We start from the raw sequence: 26,530 nt of genomic DNA, 5'->3' as shown, positions 1-26,530 counted from the left end.
GCCAGGCTTTCCACGAGCAAGGAACTTGTAAACTTCTGTAAATTCTTATACAACAAAAACTCATGAAGATATCTTAATGAAATTTTGGATTTGTCCCTCTATTGCAATGTACAGCGTGTGTGCCAAATTTCAGCCCTTTCTGCCAAGAAACAAAAAAGTTATTTTTCATCCCCTCCTCCCCCCTTAAAGCGAGAGGCAGCACAGAGTTCAATTCGCTCGTTGCTGCTGCCGTGCTTCCTCCCTCCAGCGAGTTTCGTCATCGAGTGAGATTTTTTCATGTTTGCTTGTGCGCGCGTGACACCATGATTTTTATTTAGTTGAAATCGAAATTTAGAAGTTTACACAGCCGACAAAACTACTATCCTTACTTCGTATACATGTCTACTAATTTGCTATCGCAATCGATCGTTTGCCCTTCGGAAGAACTGCGACATTTTATACCAAATCTACCATTAACCCTTCCTGATAGGTTAAATTTACTCAGGCCTCGCCCATGTGTGCATAAATACAGATTGGAAAAGTTTTACGTAATACCGCCCTGGGGACAGAGACACCCGCCCGCTAAACCCGCTCCAGCACGCGCCTCCCTAATTATCTATTTCGCTCGCAGTGCCCTCAGCTAGGGAGCGCCGGCCCACTCAACCGTATTCTAGCACACTCTTAAGACAGCCGCCCTGGCCGTTCCGACAGCAGCGACAACAGCCGGAAGTGCCGCGCACGCCGGCCACTTGCCAGAAGCGCAAAAATGTGAGGTACTGTGTGGGTGGCGCCGTCGCACGGTGTGCGGAATGTGAACGGCTGCACTCGTTTTCAGAGAACGAATCCGCTCGCTATTCGCAGCCACTGTCGGAGTACACATGCCGAAGCCATTCTGGAGCAGCGTGCCGCAATTTCAGGCAATTTTCTGTGTTTGGCGCAGTTTGGCGCAGGAATGTGCGTTTGTATCAAAATGGCGCAATTGGCGCAGGAGTCCCACCCCTGCATGACATCACCAATTTCATTGACAGGCTACAGTGTACTGCAACAAGTGCTTGGACCTGTGTTAAGAGTGCCGTCGCTCGTAGGCACTGATATGTCTAGCGAAATTGAAGGTATCCCCGGAAGTAATGATCCAAGAAGACGACACACCATTTTTGGCTGCTTGTGGAATAAGGTCACTCTGGCGAATTTGGTATTTCGCACTCACAATTATTCAAATTCTTAGGTGGTCCCCGTCAAGTCTGAATTATCGGTCCACGGTATGAAATACAGTAGAACCCCGCTGTTACGTTCCCGGGTGCTGCAATTTCCTGGCTGTTACCTCGTTTCGGCCGGTCCCGGCACAGCTCCCATAGAACCCAATGCATTGGTAACCCCGCTGTTGCATCCCAACTGTGGGACCGTTCCCACATCATACGTTGCAAACTGCCACCCCGCACCAGCTTGAGCGACCATTTTGACTTTTCATGTCCCTTGGCTTGGTGGCTTGACGATAGCACTGGCCGCCCAAAGTGCAGGGTGTGACAACTTTGACGTACTTTCGGTTTCTGCCAGCAAAAGTATGGCCTTTGAGATCCGTATTTGCTGTCTAAAGATGGTGTCCATGACGCATTGTGGCCCTAAAATTAGTTTTGGTGCATAGATGTTCCGAAGTCCAAGGGCGATAACGCCGTCACCGCACGCCGTATGCTGTATGTGCGAGCAAAAGCGTGCAAGGGGAGCCGACGACCGCGTCTAAATATCGCGCACGCAAGAAAGAAAAGCGGGGAGCGCGCGTTCTTCCGTTGCGCTCGAGGCACCGGTGAGGGAGCGAAGGGGGACGGAGGAATAGCGAGCGGCGTTGTACTCTAGCATCAACTGCGTACTATGCACGCAGCCGCATCTTGAAAGCGATCTGTGTTGGGGGCAGAGTCTAGGCAGTGTAGGTGTGTCAGCGGCTCGTAGCTTTGTGCGTGCTTTAAGTTCGGCACTCAGTTTGCATTGAAGTGAGACAACAGCACGAAGGTCACTTCGCTCGCTGCTGCAGCGGCGCTTCCTCACGCCAACGTTTGACAGAGCGTGTCCGCACTCATCGAGTGTCATGTGTTATCTTTGCCTGTGGGCACCATGCTTGTATAAGTTAATAAGCGAATGTTTACAAGTTTATACAGACGATAAAACTACTATCCTTACATTGTATAGCTGTCTACTAATTTGCTATAGCAATCGATGCTTTGGCTTTCAGGTGAAACTACGACTTTTTTTTTTACACGTAAGAATTAAAATAATGTTGTGAAGTTCCCACACTACTCTCATTTCTCAATTTCTCCTATTCTTGGCTCTTGCGTTTTTTTTTTTGTTTTTTTTGTTTTTTACGGTCCAGTGAAAAACGTATCAGCAGGGTTACTGTAATATGAAGTACTCACTTTATGCTTTTCAATTTTCTAAGCTATCAGTGAGCGCAGGGCAGGGCTCATTGTGGTTCCATAAACGAGGCAACCTCCTGGCCCCCACGCCAGCTCCGATTTCTCGCCTAGCACATTCGAGCGTCAACGGTCGCCTCCTTTCCTGTTGGAGCAACTGCACATCCCTTTGCATTGGAGCGTGTGCTACCGGAGCTTGTATTTACACGATGGCAAGTGTTCCCACAAGCTTGGCGCACAGTACTGTTGTGTCGCTCAGTGCCCCAGCAGCCTCGAAAACACGAACCAGCCCGTGAGACTGCTTATTTGGGAAGATTCCCAGATGACACAGGCACCATGATGTACACAGAGGCAAATCGGACATTTTTCTGCTTTTCGTAAATCCAGTGGCCCTTACGCACACAGCGATAAAGTTTAGTAAGCTTCATGCACATTCACTGGATGCTGGCCCCTTTCGAGAAGAAGCGCTGTCGTGGTGTGCAATAAGGAAAGGCAGTGATTGCAACCAAAAGTGAAAATCTCACGGGTGCTGTCCAGACCCATGGTCGGTGACAGAATGATAACTGTAGTTGTTTACACATTTGACAATGGCGCACTAATTGCTTGTAGCTATCGCCAAAACAAAGATCATTTATCATCTGTTTAAATATGCTGTTGACGTACTAAGTCATGCTAACCGTTTTTTAACGACGCAAGATCGTAAGTGCGAGCTGCTTAAAGGGAAAAATGATTTCTTCTGTACCAGTAGGTTACCCTTCCACAATACCGAAAACACCACTCTTACCACGAGAAGCTGCTTAGTAAGCCAGAAAGAAACGAAAAACACCGAAGGCAAGTGGCAACACCACCTTGAAGTTCCCGCACCAGCTCACAGTGACATCATGGATTTTGACAGCGTCTTCTAGGTCTCAGTTATTTCTTTAGCAGTAAATATAGACTGCATTGTGTTCTAAAGAAGCCCAAGACTGAATATAGCAAAGTTTCGCCAACTTTTACTGAGCCAAAGTGGCCCAAGTACGAAAAATAACTTTAGAAGTCATGACGTCACACTAAAATGCTGACCGTCGGGGCTACGCACGAAATTTTAAAAATTTAACTCTGACCTTCATTTTCTTTTCTAATAATTGACCGATTACAGTGTAATTAACGACAGCAAAGTTTTCTAAGAATACTTTAAAGCAAAACAATAAATCAACTTAGACTGATAGTGTCCCTTTAATGTTTTTTTTTACGCGTAATGATGTTATAATCGCACAAGAGGCATTTCTGTGATGGAGTTGTCTTCTTGACATGATGGGGCCTGGTAAGACATGTGACTGCAGTGTACAAAGCCATTGAAATCAGTTGCACAAAACATCGCACCCATGTTCCCATGTTTCTGAGGCAGACTAGCACAAAGAATTGACCATTTACATACAGATGCACCTACCAAAAACATGGGTTGCACTTAGCACCCCAGCAATGTTATCAGTGTGCTTCACATCGGAAACAAATAAACAAACAGTACTACTTTTCGTTTCACACATTTCTAAGCACGGTGGCTTCTTTTGCATTCAATTGGCATATACTTGAAGGTGGATGTTGCCGAAGAGATTGTTACGGTAGGAAAGCAGACTATGTCGACGACGGAGAAGAGGACGAAGTGCTGTTCGTGGAAACAGCTGTATTCTCAGCTGCTGTTTATCTATCTCCTGCAAATACACCTTGTAAATAGTTTACACCCACGACATTTTTGGTGAGAGGTGCTGGGTCTTCGCCACGGAGCTCCGCAACGGACGTCTCGCCCAGCCTGGGAACATGCATCCAGCGGCAGGCACCGCATCTGCAGCTGCATCGCCGACTACGCAGACCCAGTACGTTGCTTTACCTCAGCCGCAAGACCCCGGCAAGTTCAACGGCCTCAATGGTGTTGACGTAGAAGAATGGTTGTATGAGCGCGTCAGCAAGGTGAGCAGGTGGGATCCGACCATAACGCTGGCCAATGTCGTGTTCTACCTCGACGGTACACCGCGAACGTGGTATTACACACGAGGAAGAGCTCACCAGCTAGGAGTTGTTTAACCCTTTGGTGGACACAACGAGGAAACAATTGTTACCTTGTGTAAGAGATGTTGAGCGAGCTATTTATCACTTCTTGATTCCATAAAAACCAATCCGAATGCCGAGAAGTGTCTTATTCCGAAAAAAAAAAAGTGGGACCGATATGTCCCACTGTCCAGTTAGGTCACTTTGATCAAGGGGGACTCATATGTCCCGCTGTCCACTTGAGGCAGTTCACATTTTTTTGTGAAATGGTGCGAAGCAAGTTGCACACAGTGGAACGCTGCACACATTTCACATGTACTTCGTGCGGACTTATTTTTTGGCTAGTTGACCACCAGCGCACCGCCATCGCGTGCCTGTCACGTTTGGGTGGTGAGTGTTTCCGGAGAATCGATGCTTCCGGAGCACCATCCGGAAGGTTCTCCGAACGATGCTCATCATCACTGTTGCTAGAGTTCTCTGGCAAGCTCCAGAATAATAAAGTGCTCCTTGAGCAGTGAGACGCTTCTTTACTTTACCAAAAGAAAGAAGCAATCAGTACGGACCGAACAGATCACACGCTATAGCTAAGCCTAACCTGGAACAGGTGAATCACACTGGTTTTCGTAAAACCGTTCCGTTTATCTATGCACGCTAAACATCCCAAATTATAGATGATAGTTTGTTTGTAAGTGGTTACTGTAGTGCAAGAAACACAAGATTTTTTTTTCTTGAAAGTAGTCACAAAAACACAGAAAAACGGAAAAGCGGACTGAAAAAACAAAAACTGCTACTTGTCTTGTTGCGTGCTTCCATGAGCGTAAACGCTATGAAGTACATACAGAATGTTGTGGTATACTCAATAGATAGAGTTAGGGCTTGTATGTGGTAGCGCGAGCTCTCTTAAGGAGCGACAGCACCCGAGAACGTGCAATGAAAAGTGGGACGTATATGTCCCGCTATCCAACAAAGGGTTAAAGAGAAGCTGTCCGACGTTTTGGCAATCCAACCGGCCGACAGCTAGCGCCAGACAACAACTGCCACGCGTGCCCAAACTGCCACCGAATCGTATGTCTTTACATCAGGACGTCCGCGCCTCTGTCTACACGTCAATGCCAGAGGCGGACAAGGTTGGGCACATCATCAAGGGCATCGCGGATGAGCATTCAACTTCTGTCTTTAGATAACTTATCGAATGTCGACGCCATCATGAAGGACAAGCCGCGTTTCGAGCAGGCGAAGAGAGCCGCCGTATACATAATCAGTTTACACGGCTTCCCAATACTGCAGCGACCTCTTTTGCACGACCCAACCGGCCAATCTAGCTTGCCACACTAATGAAAATGTGACCCGCGTTGTGCGCGGCGAACTCGAACAGCATTTCCTGTCTCGCCTCAACAGACGTTTTGACCAATACTGCTGAGACGATATCGCTGATCCAGTCCGTGGTCAACAGGAAATCGGCTAATATGGGTCTCCCCAGCGCCTGCTCCTTGAGTCGTCCTGACACCGGCCCTGCTCCTATGCCTCGTCTATCACAGTCACCCTACAGTGCCCGCTATCCTACGGGCGCGGATCCATCGGGAGCATACACATGATGACAGGCCGATCTTTCTGCTGCGAGCGAATCGGTCACGTTTCCCGTCACTGCCGTAGCCGTTGGCCGTCCCCGCCTCGAAACGCATTCTGGAATTTAAGTCGCGCCCGCAGTTCTTCACCCCGTCGCTTCTACGACGCTTCCGACGCCGCTACTCTCCTCGCACTATACTCGCTCATTCGCCTCAAACGTCGCCAGCCACGTGCGCCCAGCTTCACCGCTCGCCTCGCGACTACCCAGGACCATCCCAGCCAGAAAACTAGGCACTGCGGCACTCGGGGTAGTGCTGCAATGCGGAATCACCGCAAAACCTCCTTTAACGCTGTTGAGACATAACCTTCTTGACATCCACGTTGGGTACACCCGTCACAGCACTCATAGATACGATTATGACCAGCCGCCATTTAATGGAAAGTTGTTACGCCTGCGTTCTCAGTTCGTACGAATCGCCGACGGCAGCACGGTAGCCGTGATCGGACTGTGTACTGAACGTGTGAGGCATTTCCGGCCACCAACTGTCGTCCTTTTCACTGTGCTTGACCAATGCCCCCATGACCTCATACTAGTCTCGACTTCTCTGCCCATTCAGCGTCATCGATTGTTTCTCAATTACTGTGCGTCGTTGACTTGCCTCGCTGGACGATCCTCCGACACCTCACGAAATTCGCCTAAGACCGCCTGATTTTGTTCCCGTTCCACCACAGGCCTTGACATCTCGAAGAATGGCACCATCTACGCCAGTTCCCGATGGTGATTACATCTCCGCTCCTATCCTGCCATCGTTATCAGCAAACGTTCCTGTCCCGCATCATACTGAGAGTCGCAGACACTCTCTATCTCCCTGTGTGAATTCGGGCTCACAAAGCAAATTCTGCCTAAAGATATCACCCTCGCCGATCACTGCTTTAGAAATGCACTACGCTGAGACTTTGCCGTCGAGCATCCTGTGAACCTTTCGGTCTGCCAATTGTACTGACCACGACATTAAAACAAATGCGCCCCGAATCTCCACCTGTGGAGGCTGACAGCTCTGCAGTTTATTGTTTCGTACAAGGACATATTCGACCTGAAAACCATCACTTAGGCCAGACGTCACTTGTCAACACTGTATACATACAGGCAATAATCCTCCCATCCATCGGCGACCCTACCGAGTTTCAGCTTCGGAGCGCCAAGTCATCAAAATGGAAGTAGACAAGATGCTCGCGAAAGACATCATTGAGCTGTCATCAAGTCCCTGAGCATCACCTGTTGTGCTGGTAAAAAAGAAGGACGGCACATGGAGAGTCTCCGTCGACTACCGGCACCTCACCCGCATCACGAAGGACGTCTACCCACTACCTTGTATAAATGACACCCTTGATTGCCTATACGGGGCAGTATTTTCTTCCATCGACCTACGGTCCGGATATTGGCAAATCGCTGTGGATGATCTCGATCGTGAAAAGACCGCCTTTATAACGCCTGATGGTCTTTATCAATTCAAGGTTATGCCTTTTGGGCTATGCAACGCTCCGGCTACCTTTGAGCGTATGATAGACTCATTACTCCAAGAATTAAGTGGTTGACTTGTCTCTGCTACCTAGATGATGTTATTGTGTTCTCGCCCACATTCAGCACACACCTTGAGCACCTTTCAGCTGTACTTGCTGTTTTTCGCAAGGCCGGTCTACACCTCAACTCGAAGAAATGTAACTTCGGCCACCGTGAAATTACAGTCCTTGGACATGTCGTCAATGCGTCTGACATCCGACCGGACCCGGAGAAAATTCGCGCCGTGAAAGAGTTTCCTGTCCCACAGTCCGCAAAAGATGTCCTAAGTTTCGTGGGCCTTTGCTCTTACTTCCGCCACTTTTTTAAAGGTTTTGCCACATAGCACGCCCTCTGACAGATCTTCTGAAGAAAATGTGCCGTTTTCATGGGGAGACTCTGAGGCCGCCGCCTTTTCTCGCCTTACCACCATACTCACCACCCCGCCGATTCTAGGACACTTCGACACGTCAGCCCCTACAGAGGTGCGCACTGATGCCAGTGGCCACGGCATCGGTGCCGTCTTGGCACAAGTTCAGCACGGCCGTGAACGTGTTATCACGTACGCAAGACGTCTTTTGTCACCTGCGGAGCGGAATTGCTCTATTACCGCCGTGAACGTGTTATCGCGTACGCTAGCAGTCTTTTGTCACCTGCGGAGCGGAATTACTCTATTACCGAGCACGAATGTTTGGCACTTGTGTGGGCATAGCGAAATTCCGTCCCTATTTATACGGCAGGCCCTTTTCTATTGTAACAGGCCACCAGCCCTCTGTTGGCTTTCGTCCTTAAAAGATCCCACAGGGAGGCTCGGACGATGGGCTTTGCGGCTACAGGAGTATTCTTATTCTGTGGTGTATAGGTCTGGTCGCCTACACAATGACGCTGACTGCTTGTCCCGTTACCCTGTCCACACGGCCGCCAATGCTGTCACGGATGCTTCCGCACACGGCCGCCAATGCTGTCACGGATGCTTCCGCAAGTGTTCTTTCCATTTCGCAGCTTTTGGACATGGCCCACGAGCAACACCATGACTCTACCTTGAGGACCCTCATTGACCGAATGGAATCTGCTCCCCCTGATCCATCGTTACGGTGGTTCGTCCTCAATGACGGGATATTGTACCGCCGCAATTTTCACCCTGAGGGTCCTCCCTTTCTATTTGTCGTTCCTCAACACCTCCGCTTAACCGTGCTTCAGGAGCTTCACGATGCACCTACTGCCAGACAACTAGGGGTTGCTCGCACTTACGACCGTGTGCGCCGCCGCTTCTACTGGCCCGGCCTCGCACGCTCCGTACGGCGATACGTAGCTGCTTGCAAGCCCTGCCAACATCGAAAAAAGCCAGCAATGCTTCCTGCCGGGTACTCACAGCCGATCGCCATTCCAACTGAGCCATTCTTCCGCGTGGGTTTGGATCTCCTTGGCCCTTTCCCCCGAGTCCAGCTACGGCAACAGGTGGATTGCTGTGGCTACTGATTACGCGACGCGCTACGCCATCACTCGGGCACTTCCCACGAGATGCGCGACTGACGTCGCCGATTTCCTACTCCGGGATATCATTTTAGTCCATGGCATGGCACCCCGACAGCTCCTTACCAAACGTGGCCGCACTTTTCTCTCCCAAGTCATCGCCAATATCCCACGCTGCTGTTCTACCAAGCACAAACTCACTACCTCCTATCATCCCAGACCAACAGCCTTACTGAGCGGCTTAATCGGACCATCACTGACATGCTATCGAAATACTTTTCACCGGCCACAAGGATTAGGATATTGCGCTCCCCTATGTCATGTTCGCTTATAATTCGTCACGCCACAATACTGCTGGGTATTCCCCCTTTTACTTGCTCTTCAGTCGTGACCCTGTATTACCATTGGACACTTCGCTCCCTTGGTACGGATTTCCCGGACCGAGTATGCCTGCGACGCCATCGCCCACGCTGACCATGCGCGCCAGCTTGCCCGTACTCGTTTGTTGGCATCGCAGGAAACTCAAAAGCACGCTTACAATTGCCGCCATCGTGAGACATACTTTTCACCAGGCTCTCTCGTACTACTTTGGTCCCCTTGCCGACGAGTGGGGCTCTCCGAGAAACTCCTTCCGTGCTACAAAGGTCCTTACCGCGTTCTACGTCAATTGACCAATGTCACCTATGAGATCATCCCAGTGACATCCGTCGGGCCACCCGGTTCCACATCACCTGACGTCGTACACGTCTCTCGGCTTAAGCCCTATTATGCCCTTACCGATGGCCCCATCTGAAGCCCCGGGACGGTGCTTTTTCCGCCGGGGTTTGTGTTACGGCAGGAAAGCAGACAATGTCGACGACGGAGAAGAGGACGAAGTGCTGTTCATGGAAACAGCCTCTCGTATTCTCAGCTGCTGTTTATTTATCTCCTGCAAATACACCTTGTAAATAGTTTATACCCGTGACAATATTGCTGCTATGTGCAAAACATACTTGGCTTTTGTAATTGCATTTGATGTGCCCATTTTATTTGAAGCCCTAAAATGACAGGCACTGCAGACACTAAGTCTTTCTTGGTGTTCCTTCCGTGAAAGAGGAAGGAACACCATTCTGTGTTGGACAGTTTCTGGAAAATGGCACTGTAGTTTAGGCACGGCCATTTCCCAACCAGCCTGCTGCTGAGCTGCTGCAACGCCGCTGAGTGGCATACAGTGCCATGACCATGAGTAATGAGAGAGTGAGGCACGCGACTGAGCAGCTCGGTTTAACAATAGCGGGCGGTCTCATCAACAAGCGCAGAAGCGCCGCCTGGCCAAGGACTATTGCAGTGCACCATTCGAGAACTTGCCTATTTGGGAGAACTTGCTTATTAGAAGTGGCCTGCAGGTTCCTAAAAAACTTACCATGGAGGGGGGTGCTGTTCCTCATTGTTAGGTTATCGGTCACTTGGCTGGAGTCAAGAGCATCGTGCAGGCACTGCCGGTAGGCCGCCTGCACAGAAAAGCATTAGGGAGCACCTTCGTGGATTTGCCAGGTAGGCAAGGCAATTTACATAGGCTGTTGCCTTTTCTTACTTGTCAGAGTACAAACAAACACATTGTTTTCTATCCCACTATCCCATGTTTGTCCTTTCCTTTGAGGCTGAATTAATGCCCACCCAAGAGGGATAAGCACAACTAAACAACACCCATAAAGGCTGTAATGCAGTGATTTGGGCTTGTTGGTATGACATCGTGAGGCTTATAGCGCATGAAAAGACAAGGACAAAGGAAGACGTGACAGCGCCTATGAATGTCACGTCTTCCTTCGTCCTTGTCTTTTCACGCACTATAAGCCTCACGATGCCACAAAGGGATGTGCCTTGTCCAGTTCGCACTTCATTAGATGTCCTTATGGAATACCAACATACCCAAACCTTCAGCACAGGGGCAAGATTTAGGATGACGGGCATCGTTTAGACACCACGCTTCATCTGTCAAGCCCACAAAAAATTACGATCAGGCTTATCGTAACCCGAAGTGGGCAATAAAAGGCACGACAATCGGAATTAACTTCCCTCACACAGGCTTCTTTAGCATTTTCTCAATCTGGTAAGTCGGGAAGAAAACCCGCTACTTCATCTGCAGAATACCACAGCAGGAAGTGAAAAAGAATCAAGTCCTCCAATTTCTTTTCTGAACCTTCAGCATTTCACGGCTGTTTAGGCAGGCTACCCACTCAGCCTTGTGATGCGAGATTTGCTCTGTGTCATGCCAAAAACGCCTGAAGAAGGCCTTCAGCTGCCTATGGCAGTTTTGCCACAGTAGAAACCGCTCACGTAGCCACAGATGTTCACCTCCCAAGTGACTGTGCTGGCATGTGCTGAAGCAGCCTATCGGGAACAACACAGGCCTCTTCTCACAGCATCAAAACCCAATCGCAGCTTAGTTGGCTGCACCAGGCACACAAGGAGATGTTCTTGACAACATCATCAGTGCCGAGAAAGTTATGAAGCATCTAACTGCATAAGAGTGTGTCTGAAGGCATGACCATAGCGGAAACCTGAGATTTTGATTAGTTCTCTGCCAAACAGGTTTTGAGCCAAAGCTATAAAACATTCTTTTGCAATTTTCTGTTCTGAACATGTTTTCATTCTCATCATACCTCACAGATAACATTTACGTAGCACTCAAACTTGGAAGACAGAGAAAGTGCAAATGACAACTGTGCACATTTGGTTGTCTCAGGAGACGATTTCCACTGCCCTAAGTCGCTTGCATCCCCTTGATTAGAAATAAGCACCTTGCACCTAACAATGTTGGTTTTCAATTGAAATGCAACTTGAATAAGTTGGAAAAGTGGCTATGGGGGACCAGAAAAGTGTTCTAATTCCATGCAGTATGTACAGCGACATTTTTTTTCCCTTACCTTAAACTGGTACAGTGACACATTTCCAGACTCCCATGTAACGTTGAGAATCGCCGTCTCAGATGTCGATAAATATCATCATCCTCATAGCCACCCACCATGCCATGTCCCCGTTGTTTTTTCGTACCAGTCTCATAGCCAGTGTGCAGTCATCGTCATGCCATTTATTACTTTGGTAAAGTCTTTCTTACGTGCCTGAACCAAAGCATGACGAATGAACATTTGTTAGCCCCATCCATGCTGTCGACACAGTAAAAAGAATTGTTGGAAAGTGTATGCACGGCTTTTGCATCCTGTGGTGGGCCAACATTGTTGCATTCCAGCTAATGGTACAGAAAGACACAAACACAAATGGAAAGGACGACACACAACTTGTTACTCGCACCTGGTCAACTTTTAGGACGTTATTACAGCTCAGTGCAGGACTGGATATAATACGGTCATTCCGGATCGGCTTCGCAAACAGCTCAGCATACACACGTACAGTGCAGGTGTGCAAAACAAAGGAAACACTGGTCTTGGCATGGTGCACTCTTCTCAACGGGGTGGGTGCACAGAGGAGGACCGAAAAAACAACAGCAGGCATGGCAAATTATGAGTCCCACTTTGTCAAAGCAGAAGGGGCTACCTAGGTGCCTGCTTAAGGTGTTTCAGCAAAATTGCTTGAGCTGATGGGCTCGTTGAGCCGACGTCATCAATTTGCTAACCAGCCAATCAGCGCGCACCGGAAGGTGGAAAGGCGCCAAAGTGGAACGTTTCAGAATATGGCCCTGGTCGTATTGTGTTATCATGTCTACAGAATGTGGACTCCATGTGAGAACTCTGTACGGTATCAGACTTGCATCAAACACTGGGCCGCAGCCCGGTGTTGATACAACACCGGGCTGCGGTGTTGTATCCACTTACAACCACACTTGTTAGCCACACAAGAGTCGTAAAATTATGTTACATATGTCGCACCGCGAACCATTATCAGCATCGCCAACGCGTCGCCGAACCGTGATCTCTGATAACGGCATAGTAACCGCCGACCCTTTGCAACATTGCGTGACGGCAGAGGGGGTGCAGCGTTCTTGCGGACTCGGGCCGCGTCGAGACAATGCTTGAGCAGCCTTTGTTCCATGGCGGAAAGACATAGATGGTCATTTCAAATCATTCAAAGGGCGCAATGCACATGGTGCTGCCCAGACAATTTCGCAAGAACGAGAGTGATGGCATCCGATATCACACCGGCATGCATCATGCTGTTTATGCTGTACGTGACACGTCTCGCCCTGGAGGCCCATGCCTTGAAAACGCGTGACTTCTTCGTGGCATCCGAAACTGCACGAGGCGGGTCGCTCGCTCATCTCAAAGGCCATATCATTGTCGCAGTTGGACTGGAGTGGAGTGCGCGCTGCTGCGAGCCCAGTTTGGTCGCACTTCGTGTGGGCCCTCCTTTACTGTGACTGGGTTCGAAGCATTCGTTGTAGCAGTATGGCAATTTATAAAATGTTGTCATATCTGGAAGCAGTTCTCATGGGAAGGGTTGAAAAAATGGAAAATGCACTGAAATGTGGTCATTATAACCGATCGATTCGTTATAAGTGGGTTCAACTGTAGTTGATGTTCTCATATCTGACACTCCTGTAGAGCAGGAGTCTCAAAGAAACAGCCCACGTTGCCTTGTTGAGTCCTCATTCAGCCGGGGCTTGAAATCAGCTCATGCAAAAAAGCAACCATAGAACAAGCCAAATGGCACACTAAAGGCAAATTTGCTATTTCGCAGCATTACCTCTTAAACTTTTACGGAGGGTGTCTTTATAAAGAAATGCCTGCTAGTAGTACGAGATGCTGTTTTGAGAAGATCAGCCTTTCACAAATACTGTGACTGAACGTGGCAATCAGATCATGGGTATTTAAAGAGGTCTAAGCAAGCTGTGCCGTTAGTTTGTCAGATTTTCAACTGCTGTGGACCAGACCACTGGCAATGCTCAGTCTGCCATTTGTCGTGTGGGGAGCGTAGCGTAGCGCATGCCTAAGCACTCTCCAAAGAAGCAGTCCAGACGCCGCGCTGCCAAGTGACGAAAGAAGCCCCACTTTATTATCGTACACTGCTTTTACACACATTCATCATGTGACAGCGGACCAGATACAGCAGTCGCAGCAGCCGATGGCTGTTGACGGCACGCATCAAACACGAACAGGCGATTCCAGCACATCCTCCTTTTCAAGCAATTTTAACGTCACATGCATACAATTAAAAGAGGGGTAGGTAAACTGGACAACACCATGGTAGACTGGTTAAAACTGGCACAGTTAGAAGTGGGTTCGACTCTTCAAAGCTGCCCATGTCAGCGCTTCCTTTTTTATCTGGGAGTACTGTTGCTCAGTTTTGGTGAGCAAACGAGAAGCGAATGCAACTGGTCTGTGTTGCCTGTCTTTTTGCATTTGAAACAAAACTGCTCCCAGACCGAAAGACGATGCGTCAGCTAAGAGAGTGGTACATAGCCGTACACTGTGCTGAACAAATGACCTCTTTGAGTTCTTCGAACGCTTTTTCCTGATTACAGTCTCATACCCAGTCCCTCCTTGTGCAAGAGAATGCCCATTGGGGCTGTCACTTGGGATAAATGTGGCAGAAAGCGGCCCAAATGATTGGCCATGCCTAGAATGCTTCTAAGATCACTTACGTTTTAGGGTGGCCTCAAATCGTGATAGCACTGATCTTAGCCGGATGAGGATGAGCCCTTCTTTATTCAGAATATGGCCTAAGAAACTTACTACTTAACCCCAAATAGGGATTTCTCTTTGTTTAGTCACGTTAGCTCTTGCTAGGCATGTGATCAGTTTATGTAAGCGTCATTGTGCTGAGCTTTCCCTTTGCCAAACAGTAGGACATCGTCCATAACGTTAACGACCCTCGGAAGGCCACATAGTACCAGAGACATTCTTTTTTGAAAATATTCTGCAGCAGATGTAATCTCAAAGGCAGTCACAGGAAACAATATCTACAGAACGTGGTTAGCTCTTCCGAGTCTTAATTAGTCGCTCCTAGTGGAAGCTAGCTCACTGACAAGGAATACAGATATCTACTTGACTAATCATTCTGTGATTGTTAGTTCTACCTTCAGACCCAAGCATGACTGGCATCTAAATGACCCCCCCTCCCCCCCACTCTATTTTTTTTTGTCTCCATTTCCAGTTGGCATCAAGTCTTAAAACCACTTCGCGCCAGACAGTGAACCCAGAGCCTGATTAACAGTCGGTAACGTAAAACGCTCTCGAACTACGCATTTGTTCAATTTGGTGAGGTAAACTCCCAGGTCTCGAAAGGGTCTGAAGGCAAGATCGTTGCTATGCGTTCATGGTGTAAAAAACAGCGCTAAAAACACGGACAGAAGGAAGAACACAGGACGAACCGCTGACTGCCAATGGCTGCTTTATTGTGCGTGCACAAATATATAGCTTGAAATGGAAGGGAGAAATGGAGACAAAAAAGAAAGAGTGGGGGGGGGGGGGGGGAGTCATTTAGATGCCAGTCATGCTTGGGTTGAAGGTAAAACTAACAATCACAGAATGATTAGTCAAGTAGATATCTGTATTCCTTGTCAGTGAGAACGAGTGAAGGGGAGCTCACGCATAACGGGCCTATGCCCACCATCGTGAAGGTTTCAAAAATTTCCCATGCTCGACTGTCTCAATAACGGCGCAGTACCTTAGTATCATCAAGCACCGGCCTGCACACACAATTGGCACAGTGGATAGTGAGATTACTTCCATGTCTAGCCTGGGGCGAACATATTCGCTCGCTATCCGGTCATGGTGAGTCGGACTTCCTCGATTTGTTGCACGTCCATGTGAATGTTCAATGGGTAGTAATTTGGCTAGCGTGCATTAGTGTAAGAAAGGTGCAATCAATGCACTTTTCATTGTTTGCACTACTGTGTTGTCGTTCCTTTGCCCCAAGAGCATGTCTGGAGACAACACTTCTGGCTGCCCAATTTGGACCTCTTGGGGCATTGGACAATAATTTTGACAGTTTTGCTCAATTCGAGACAACCTTTCTTTGAACCAAAGCGTATTCTTAGTGTGGATTTTGATTGCTAGCGTCAGCGGCGTGCTTTCTTGAGCAAGGCGATGGTTGCTGTAGCGTTTGAACTTTTCAACATGCTAAGCCTTTTCGCGAGTGTTTTGAAGAACACTCGTCGGTACGAGAGCCACGTGGTCTGCATCCTGAGAGAGTGAGGCCTAGCGCCCGCGGAGCATTGGCAAGCTGAAGCCAGTGAGTATAGAAGCCTCGTAGGTGGTCCGAATTTCTTACGTAAATAGCTTCTTCTACCTTTTGGACTCTGGAAGCCGGGTGGCTGTGGGCCACGGGTGCTGCTACGGGCTGACTGGTATTGCGGCCTGGCATCGGGCGCTCCGACACCGTCTGGGACAGTGGGCGCTGTCAACTCGGATGCTGTGTGCACTGAGAGGGGTAGGACCACCTCACAGAGCTAACGTCTCCTCGCGGCTGCCTGTTCTTGTGCCTATTTTGGATGCCGGTTGTTGTCAGGGTAGCGATGCATTAGGCCTAAGGCTTTACGAAGCCGCCTGTCGCACGTGGAGGGACACAGCCTGATGGACCGTGGTGTTGAGATGTCGCACATTGCTTCCCTCATTCTAGAGGCCAGCAGAAGCTGCGAGAACCTCCACCATGTTTGGAAGCTTGTATCTGTGTGAGGAGCTATATTCTTGATGAATGGGAACAAGTCATTGCTGCGCACAGGCAAGGCTAAAGCATATCTCTGGTTCATCATATGGACCATGTCAACACAGGATTTATCAGCGGGCATTGTTTGCAGTGAAGTGTTGCCAGGCATGAGCGTCTGTGAGCAACAGCAGAATGTCGTTAAGTGCAAATAAAACGTCTTTCGAGTATTTTCTATGGCTCGCTAGTCTTGCAGCCTCACTCTCGTTAACGTGCCAAAGTGCGGCCTGCAAGGAGATCTATGTAATAAATGCTACGGCCTGGTGTTTGATGCAAGTCTGATATCGTACAGAGTTCTCGCATGGGTCAACATTCTGTAGACAAGACAAAACTCACTGAAGAATTAAAAGTACTGAAGTTGTTCTACAGCTCTTTGCTTTTCACGATTCTGAAGATGCAAGAAACGTACTGAAAATAAATTTTCCATGGGCAGAAAATACTGTCACCTGAAGGGGATAGTTGGTTAGACCTGGCAATGTGGTAACGTGCATCTTTATGAAACATAATAAAAAATATTGCAATGTTGCACTTCGGTGCACACAGCCGAGACAGCCGAGAATGTGGCTCTATTCCTTTCTTTGATAATGCCGTCATACTGTGCAGGCATATACAGTTAAGAAAATGAGAGAAGTCGTTGAGACGCATCATAAACAAAGCAGCACAGTCCCGTGTAAGCCAGCCAAGTAATTCAAAGAAAGAAATTATTTCTAGATGTATCATAGCTTTGAAGCTGCAGTGGTGTGTTTGTTTTTATTTATCGCCATCAATATTGTGGATCACTTTATTCTTCTTTTGCTTCTTTACGTCTATGCTGTACCAAGACTCCCCAAGCCAGCCATCAGCATGCTTGGAAAAAACATACTGCACAAGAAACAGACGCGATAACTTAAAAGGACAGCAGAGGGCCTAGTTGTGCTATTTCACATAACTAGGGAGCACAAAAGAAAAAAGAAAAAGAAGGGCAAAAACATAAATGGCACGAAAGAAAAGGATAGACATGGGACATACGCTTGTTCATGCCTACCCTTGTCTTTCGTGTGGTGTCTTTTTTTTTTCATTTTTTTTTCTCCTTAATTATGTCAGACAAGTGATAAAAGGCAAGGACAGACAAGCGCAAACTTTCAACTAATGTTATTTCAGTCGGAGTCATCAATATATCTAAGCAAATTGTTACGAGGAAAGAGAGGTTTAAATTATATTTACAGAATATTTACAAAGCACCCCTGGCATACAAGGCTTACAAAATGCAAAACCGGTCCGCGCAACATCAGAGAGCGTCGTTGTCATGAGTAAGAGGCCGGAGGCGAAATAAAAGAAGACAAGGACGATGTGATCGGAGCGTTCCGAACGGCGTGAGCGCGCGAGGCGCATGATCCGAGGCGTGATCGGGGGATGAACGGCGCTGTCGGTGGATGATCGACGTGTGGCTCCGGGCCAGGAAGGTCACATCGCCAGCTCCGCTCTGGCGACGGGAGACTTGGGGGTCTGGCTGAGTCCGTGACGTTGGCCGTCCAAGGTGTGGCTGTCGACCTCGGCAAGTTCGAGCGAGGCTCTGGACTGGCTGCAGCCTCTCACGGCAGGACCGGGCACCCCAGAGAGGATCCCCCTTCTGCAGCAGACCAGCACGTTCGATTCTCCGCGGGACGCCATGTCGGCACTCAGAAGTTGCGACGCATCCCGACGCTAGGCCTATCCAGGTGGGCCTAAGCAACGCTGAACGCCGTCACTGAAGAATCACTGACGAGCTCATCACCGATGAAGTACCGACGAGCTTCCCACCGATAAAGAGACGACGCGACGACGGCAAGGCGACTACAGCATCAACGAGAGCACCAACCGCTGGGGAAAAAGAGCCGACAAGCCGGAACACACGTTCAACGACGGGTGCAGCAAGGTGACTCTTTGTAGCGTTTCAGGCGTGCGTCTCAGCGATAAGACAGGGTTGCCTGACTTTGAAGGATACGCTACAATAATGCGTAGGCACAAATGAGAACTTGTTTAGTATATTAGGCTTTAGTTTGTATCTTTTTAATACTGTTCCCGCAGTGTGTTTAGTGTGCTTGATATCTTTTAGTTTGAGTCTCGAGTTTGCGTGCTATTAAAAAATGTGTTTGCTGTGTCGATATCCGCCTTTCTTCCCATCTCGTCTAACACCCGCACGCCCCCGAGATCGGTGACAAAACATCACAGTCGTCTCTTCTGTATTGTCCTCAGCATTGTCTCGACCATCGCTTGGTAACATGACCCCCGGCGGCGAAGGCGCCATCCCGGAAGCTTGCTAGATCGTCCGAGTGTTATCGCTTAAGGCTTGTGACGTGGACAACATCGGTAGGAGGTCAAGACGGGTGGAAACGAGAGGGGTGATTTCATATGTGACGTCGGTCACTTGGCACAAGACCTGGTACAGGCCAGAGTAAGGCGAAATCAACTTTTTTCCGAAGGCCACTCGCCGTGACGGTGTCCAAAGAAGGACCATATCACAGGGTTGAAGTGAGCATCGCGGTGGCGTGGCATCATAGCGTCGTTGCTTTTCTTGCAAAGCGTAAGGCGCAGGCGTGCAATCTGGCGGGCCTCGAAAGCTCGGAAGATCGCGTCACGGGCGTATTCTGACGACGAGTCAAGAATGGCGGGAAGCAGTGTGTCAAATGGCAGCGTGGGATTTCTTCCATATAAGAGATAAAATGGAGAAAAACCTGCAGAGTCATGTCGGGAGGAATTATAGGCAAATGTTACGAAGGGCAGAGCGGCGTCCCAGTCATGATGGTCGGTGGAAACATACACAGCAAGCATGTCTTTGATAGTTCTATTAAGACGCTCTGTGAGGCCGTTTGTCTGTGGGTGGTACACCGTTGTCAATGTGTGCTTTGTAGCACAGGAGTGCAAGAGGTCCTGGACAACCTTCGATATGAATAGCGGCCCGTTCTGTGAGGAGCTGTCGAGAAGCACCGTGGTGAAGTATAACGTCTTCGAGCAGAAAGTCGGCAACGTCGGTTACACAGCTGGTTGGAAGCGCCCGAGTGATTGCGTACCGGGTCGTGTAGTCGGTAGCGACTGCTATCCACTTATTTCCACAGGTAGATAGCGGGAAGGGGCCAAGAAGGTCAAGACCAACCCTAAAGAATGGCTCCAATGGCACGTCAAGGGGTTGAAGGCAGCCAGCTGGGAGTACTGCTGGTTTCTTGTAGCGCTGGCATTTTTCACAGGAAGCGACGTAACGGCAGACAGAACGGTAAATGCCGGGCCAAAGAAGCGATGTCGAACACGGTCATACGTCGGAAGTATGAGGAACCGGCGGAAGTATGAGCAGAGGACCCCAAAGCTTCGAATGTCGTTGGCACAAGTTGGCATGGGGAAATTCTTGACGGCATGAACTTTCTCTGTATCGGGGCAGACGCTGGAAGAATCGACGAGGTGTCCGAGCACAGTTAGTTGCTGGCGGCCGAAGTGGCATTTTGATGGATTAAGCTGAAGCCCAGCCTTATGGCGTTATAAAACCAACCCCCCTATTCAGATCGCTGTTCAATATCCAAAACAAGGCACAAATCTAAAAGCTGAAATGAATCACGGGAAGGAAGCTGCTGTGTAAAGGAGCTTTGCATTCGTTTGGTTGTTGCGCAGCATCTTTTTCCAAAGCAATATGAACCACCTAGCCCAACAACAAGATTTATTAAGCCTTCTGCAACCAACACCTAACGAGCAGGGAGTCATCTGAAAGGCAAGAGGACTGATTGTCCATCATGAAACACCAACATGTCTTGTGGAGACAGTTTTCAAGGCCCCATTGACTGATGATGCTTCTCTCGACTAGCTTAGAGTGCGCTAAGTTAAACAGCTAAAGCTGTGTATTTTCTTGTGGTTCATAACGCCACCAGGTTCAACCAGCATAATATGCAATGGCACGAAAGCGTAAGGTTCTGTCTTTGGTCAAGCCTTAGTGACAAGGGTTCAAGACACCATTGGTGTAGTACATTGTTGACAAAGGGTTGAGAAAAGCTTGGTCAAGGTTAAAATGACTGTCAACACATTTAGTCATAAAAACACAGCAATTTGTCTCACCGTGGACACATCCAAAGGCAGGATGAAGATGATGGTGAAGGAAAAGTACCAGGCCACAAACACGCTGACTGTGACCAGCAGTGGATGCTGGCTGAAGTTGCCATACCGGTGTAACAGCACAGCCGCCAGCACAAAGGTGAAGCACACCTCGGACACCAGTGGGCCCACCACCATCTTTCACCTGCAAGAGATGCACATATGAATTCAGTGAATATCCATTCTTTTCTTAACATGGGGGAAAAATAGAATTTTTTATAAAGGCCTCAGCAAGGTATGGAAGCATCATCATGGTTAAAATAACATGTATGACAAAGAAGTCGGACACAGCTGTGGACGACACGAATGAAGCCGACTGGAAGACGCAACAGCGTAGGCATAGCCAGTCACAGCAGGAACAACGTCTAGCCCGAGCCCCACTTGCATAGGCGGCGGAGCGCTGCACTCTCGCTGAAGACAGCCACACACAGTACGCCTAAGGCGTCGTGAGGATGAAGGGCTCGTGATGCGGCTTGATCTCCGTGCAGTTTCACAGCCTCGGCGACGCAAGTCCGTAGTGGGCGTCAGAGGTTTGATGACGTAGTTTACCAGAGAAGGACCTGGTAGGGTCCATGGTATCTTGAGAAAACCCTGGTGTCCAAGTAGGAGGCACCCACGAGAGTAAAACTTTATTGAAAATAAATAAATTAAAATGGGGTGTTGGTCTTCAAGCAGGCCTGGACGTGGCGTTGTAGAAGGCTATTCGAAAGGCAGGTCTGGTTACTGGCGAGCGCGAGCTAGAGCGTCAACAACAACCACCACTCATCGTCGTCGTCTTTTCCCTGACATCGAAGCGTGGTCATTCGCCTTCAGTACAAAATAAATAAAAGGCACGCTGGTTGGGGCCCCTATTCCAGGGCTCCACTGGCACGAGCGGCTCGCTGGGCTTGGTCCAGAAGAGCCAATTGGCTCTCCCGGCCCTCGTCCGCAAGCCATGCCTCCCACTGCCTATTCCTCATGAGTGGATGTTTCAGTATTATTGGGCTGTTTCTCCCGGCCCTCGTCCTCAAGCCATGCCTCCCACTGCCTATTCCTCATGAGTGGATGTTTCAGTATTATTGGGCTGTCTATGTGCGGAGGCCTCTTGGGACACTCCTATGTGATGTGCTTTAGCGTGGGTACTTCTGTGCACCGAGCACTTGTCAATGAACCTCGTGGGGTGTATTCTGTGTAGGTGGTGCAGGAGAATCAGACGAAAAGTGATGGTCATGACATCATGACCACCAGTTTTCCCCCGTCGTCATGACAACATTTCTGTAGTGCTTGTTCTTGCATTGTAAGTGCGCGTGCTAGTTGCCGACATTCTTCTGCATACGGGCGGGTTCGGAAACCGGTGTACCCTCTGAAAAGTCGGGACGGTAAGAAAGAATAGTGTCAATGGGAGATGACGGTTCTCGGCCATATACAGTGTAGACCGCTTATAACGTAAGTCACCGGAGTCGCGAATATCCGCACTGTAAGCAGTACCGCACTATAACCAAAGCAACAATTTTCAAGACCCGCACATATTCAAAACATGTGCACCGAGCCGCCACGTGTATGCAACAGTCGAGGAAAGCGGCTAGAACATTTGCATTCAATTTATAGTCGAATCTCGTTAATTCGAAATAATTCACGCGGTGGTCCCTCCGACCGGCATTGCTCCGGCACCGCCATAGAGTAAAAGCTTAGGAGAGACCCCTCAATGTCCCGCGCGAACAAAACAAAAAAAAGAAAAAAAATGCGGCGGAAATTTCACCCTCTCTCAAATGTCAAGGTCGCCGATTCTGCGTTGCGCCCGAACATGCGTGTACGTGCCGACGTCTCAGCCACGCTACCGTAGCCACGTGTAGAAAATGGCAGTGAACCCTTGTTTCTCCTTTATGCTTCCTCTACTTTCTAGTCACGTGTTGACCTTGCACGCTGCGGCTACGGCGCAGAGGGAAGCGGCGCTGTCCCAAGCCGGCCAACGAAACTGCCCACGCCGGCAAACGCCCGCTTCCCGATAACGGTAGAAAACGAAACTTCGGGGAGCTGGCGCCGGGCCGGCTGGAGCGGCGGCGCCTGCACGGCGGCGGGCGCGTGTGGTGACAGTCGAAAGTGAGGGAGTTACGAGGGAGGGCGAGGGGAGCCACCGAAGCAGCGGAGTTGCCGAGGCGAAATCCGCTTCCCTGCCGCCCTCCTCCTCAGATTCCACGGCTCCGCGTGCACCCTTCGCCGTACCGTGCCGGCGCCGCCCGCTCCCTGAAATTTCGTTTACTGCCGTTATCGTGATGCGAGCGTTGGCCGGCGTTGGCAGTTTCGAGGCCCTCGCTCGCTATGCCCGCCGTGATATTTCATGACTCGCACTAAAGATTCAGGTTTCAGCCTCACTGGCTGTTCGGTCGCACCACGTGCCCTTCTCCTCCACTTCGTCTCTCTTTCTTCCTCGAGCACTCCTTGGGGCGCCCGTTTGAGGGGAGTTTTGCCGTCTCCGCTGACTTCTGTACTCCCAGGCAGCCGCACTGTAACCGGTATTTCGTTTCCTGCAATTGCACTATAAGCGATACGTGTATACATGGAGTGCTATGGGAAAATTAACATGAGTCTGAAAAGACCGCACTATATCCGGTGTCTCACTATAACCGGTTACGTTATAAGTGGTCTATACTGTAATATAAAGAAGGGAGAAAAGCCAGTCATTGCCTGGGGTGCCGTATTGTAGGCGTACGCGACAAAGGAAAGGATGAGGTCCACGTTGGTGTGGTTGGAGGCGACATACATCGAAAGCATGTTGCCAAGAGTTCGGTTAAAGTGCTCTGTCAAGCCGTTTTGTTTCCGGGCGATATGCAGTGGTACAGCGATGAATAATGCAGAACTCAGTGAGAAGTTCTTGTATGACATCGGCGAGAAAGACACGGCCTCGGTCGCTCAGGATTTCGCGGGGAGTGCCGTGACGTAGAACGAAGCGTTGAAGCAGGAAGAAGGCAACGTCACAAGCAGTCGCGGTTGGCAGAGCGGCCATTTCTGCATACCTCGTGAGGCGGTCTATAGCCACAATGACCCAGCGATTGTGTGTTTGGCAGAGGCCCGTATGACCGTTTTCGCGGTGTCCCGTGGGCGCTGCCATGTTTGATAACGTCGTGACGCATCCATTGCTTGCCTCAACAGCCTCCTTTGCCTCCGTGTTTACAATGGATGTGTGTGACGCCGGTGCGGCTTAGCAAACCTCTGTTTCAGGAAATATCGCAGGCTGTGACTGGGTGGATGACACGAAGCTTCGGCCACAGCTTCAGAGAACAAGTAAAAGCGCTTTCGAAGCTCATTTAGCTTTGTCCAAGCAGCGCGAGCAGCGTATATGGTAACTGCTCTAAAAGCGGGGTTAAATATGTGTTCAAAGCTCCAAACTTTCCGTTCATGAATTGAATCAAGATTATAGTGTTTTGGTCTTCATTTATTTGGGCAAATATTTTGAAGCAGCAGCTTGTCCCATTTCTGACTCAGTAAGGTTCCTCGGTGCCGTCAATATCTAATTCATCATCAGCCTATATTTATGTCCACTGCAGGACGAAGGCCTCTCCCTGCGATCTCCAATTAGCCCTGTCTTGCGCTAGCTGATTCCAACTTGCACCTGCAAATTTCCTAACTTCATCACCCCACCTAGTTTCCTGCCGTCCTCGACTGCGCTTCTCTTCTCTAGGAATCCATTCTGTAACTCTAATAGTCCACCGGTTATCCATCCTACGCATTACATGGCCTGCCTAGCTCCTTTTCTTTATTTTAATGTCAATTAGAATATCAGCTATCCCCGTTTGCTCTCTCATGCAAACCGCTCTATCTCTTCCCATCTCTTAACGTTAGGCCTAACCTGTTTCATTCCATCGATCTTAGTGCAGTCCTTGCCTTGTTCGTGAACTTCTTTGGTAACCTCCCAGTTTCTGCCCCATATGTTAGCACCGGTAGAAAGCAATGATTGTACACTTTTCTCTTCTAAGACAGTAGTAAGCTCCCAGTAAGGATATGGCGATGCCTGCCGTATGCCCTCCAACCCAATTTTATTCTTCTGTAAATTTCCTTCTCATGATCAGGGTCCCCTGTTAGTAATTGAAATAAATGTACTCATTTACAGACTCTAGAGGATAAATGGCGATCCTGAATTTTTGTTCCCTTGCCAGGCTCTGAACATTACCTTTGTCTTCTGCATATTAATATTGTCACGTAGAAAACAGTCGTAAAACTGTGTATGACGAGACTGGTTGTTTATTGGGCGAACCTGTGCCCACAAAAGCAAGCAAGTGACGGTACTGCGGTGTTACGGGGCCCCGGCGGGAGCGCGGAGGGGGGCCTTCACGACGGGCGACGGCCGCGTAGGTCATCGCTTGCGGCTGTGGTTGAGGTGATGCCGGAACTTCTGGCACTTCTAGTGACCGCTGAATCTCTTTAACTATGTCAGCGATCGAAGTCGCCTGAGGCTGCGACCTTGGGAATAATTTCTGCAGCTCTTCCCGTACAACCGCTCTGATCGTCTCGCGCAGGTCGTCGGCGCCTAGCGCTTGAGCTTCGGCGTAGTTTGTCAGTGCACGGCGGTTGTATTGCCTGGCTCGCATTTCAAGCGTCTTCTCGATCGTTGTGGCCTCCGAAACAAATTCTGCCACAGTCTTGGGCGGGTTGCGCATCAATCCGGTGAATAGATGCTCTTTGACGCACCGCATCAAGAACCGAACTTTCTTTTCCTCCGACATATCGGGGTCGGCGTGGCGGAAGAGGCGAGTCATCTCCTCCGTGAAGATCGCGATGTTCTCGTTTGGCAATTGCACTCTGGTTTCTAATAAAACTTCGGCCCTTTCCTTTCGCACGACATTCGTGAAGGTCCTCACGAAGTTCTCACAAAATAGGTCCCACGTCACCAGGGTGGTCTCTCTGTTCTCAAACCAGGTCCGAGCAGCATCATCCAATGAAAAATAAACATGGCGCAGCTTGTCGTCGTCGCTCCATTTGTTGAACGTCGCGGTCCTCTCGTATGTCTCCAGCCAGGTTTCAGGGTCTTCAGCCGATGATCCACGAAAAGTAGGTGGCTCCCGAGGTTGCTGCAGCAGGATGGGGGACGCTGGTGCTGCCATTCTGGTCGTTGACTTGGCCTTGATTGCAGTGGTCTTTTCGGGAAGAAGTGCGAACTCCGGCAGAAGTCCTTGCTGCCTACTGCTAGCTCGCTGGTCCTTGGCGACGTTGGTCTCGTCCTCCGGTTTCGGGCTTGGGTCGCGGCTTTTCGGGGGCATTCGGTGCATGAACGAACTAGCACCTCCACCAGATGTCACATAGATGTGACGGTAAAGAAAACAGTCGTAAAACTGTGTATGACGAGACTGGTTGTTTATTGGGCGAACCTGTGCCCACAAAAGCAAGCTACACTCACACAACGATAGCGGCGAACACAGTCGGCGATCGGCGAAAATCTGATCAGCGGCGAAACGCGTCGGCTTTTATACCTGAGTCATCAAAGGTTCCAGAATAATCCCTGGTACGCGCGTGTCTTCCAGAAAGTTCTAGACATTCACGTCCCCCATACAATCAGATAACATAAGCGTCGGTGAAAACAGGCAACAGAAAGAAGCATCGATAACGTTCTAGAAACTTACGATACAGGCGCGTCCTGCGCCGAGCGATAACGTTTAACATTTCTTAGCCGGGGAAAGCGGCCATCGGCGAAAGATAAACATGTATACGTGGCAATATTCAACCCCACTCTTACACTTTCTCGGTTAAGGTCCTCAACCATCTGTTGTAATTCGGCCCCTTTGTTGCTGAATAGCCATCGTAGAATGGATCACATCCTGGA

At 49.4% G+C, this 26,530-nt stretch overlaps 1 pseudogene; it reads right to left on the bottom strand.

The window, feature by feature from the left end:
• Nucleotides 1–20,920, bottom strand: part of LOC119435442 (G-protein coupled receptor-associated protein LMBRD2-like) — a 60,834-nt pseudogene extending 39,914 nt beyond the window's left edge.
• Between the last annotated feature and the right edge of the window lie 5,610 nt (nucleotides 20,921–26,530).

Source organism: Dermacentor silvarum, unplaced genomic scaffold (assembly GCF_013339745.2).
Source record: "Dermacentor silvarum isolate Dsil-2018 unplaced genomic scaffold, BIME_Dsil_1.4 Seq705, whole genome shotgun sequence".
Classification (NCBI taxonomy): domain Eukaryota; kingdom Metazoa; phylum Arthropoda; class Arachnida; order Ixodida; family Ixodidae; genus Dermacentor; species Dermacentor silvarum.
This window is presented reverse-complemented; position numbering and strand designations above follow the sequence as displayed.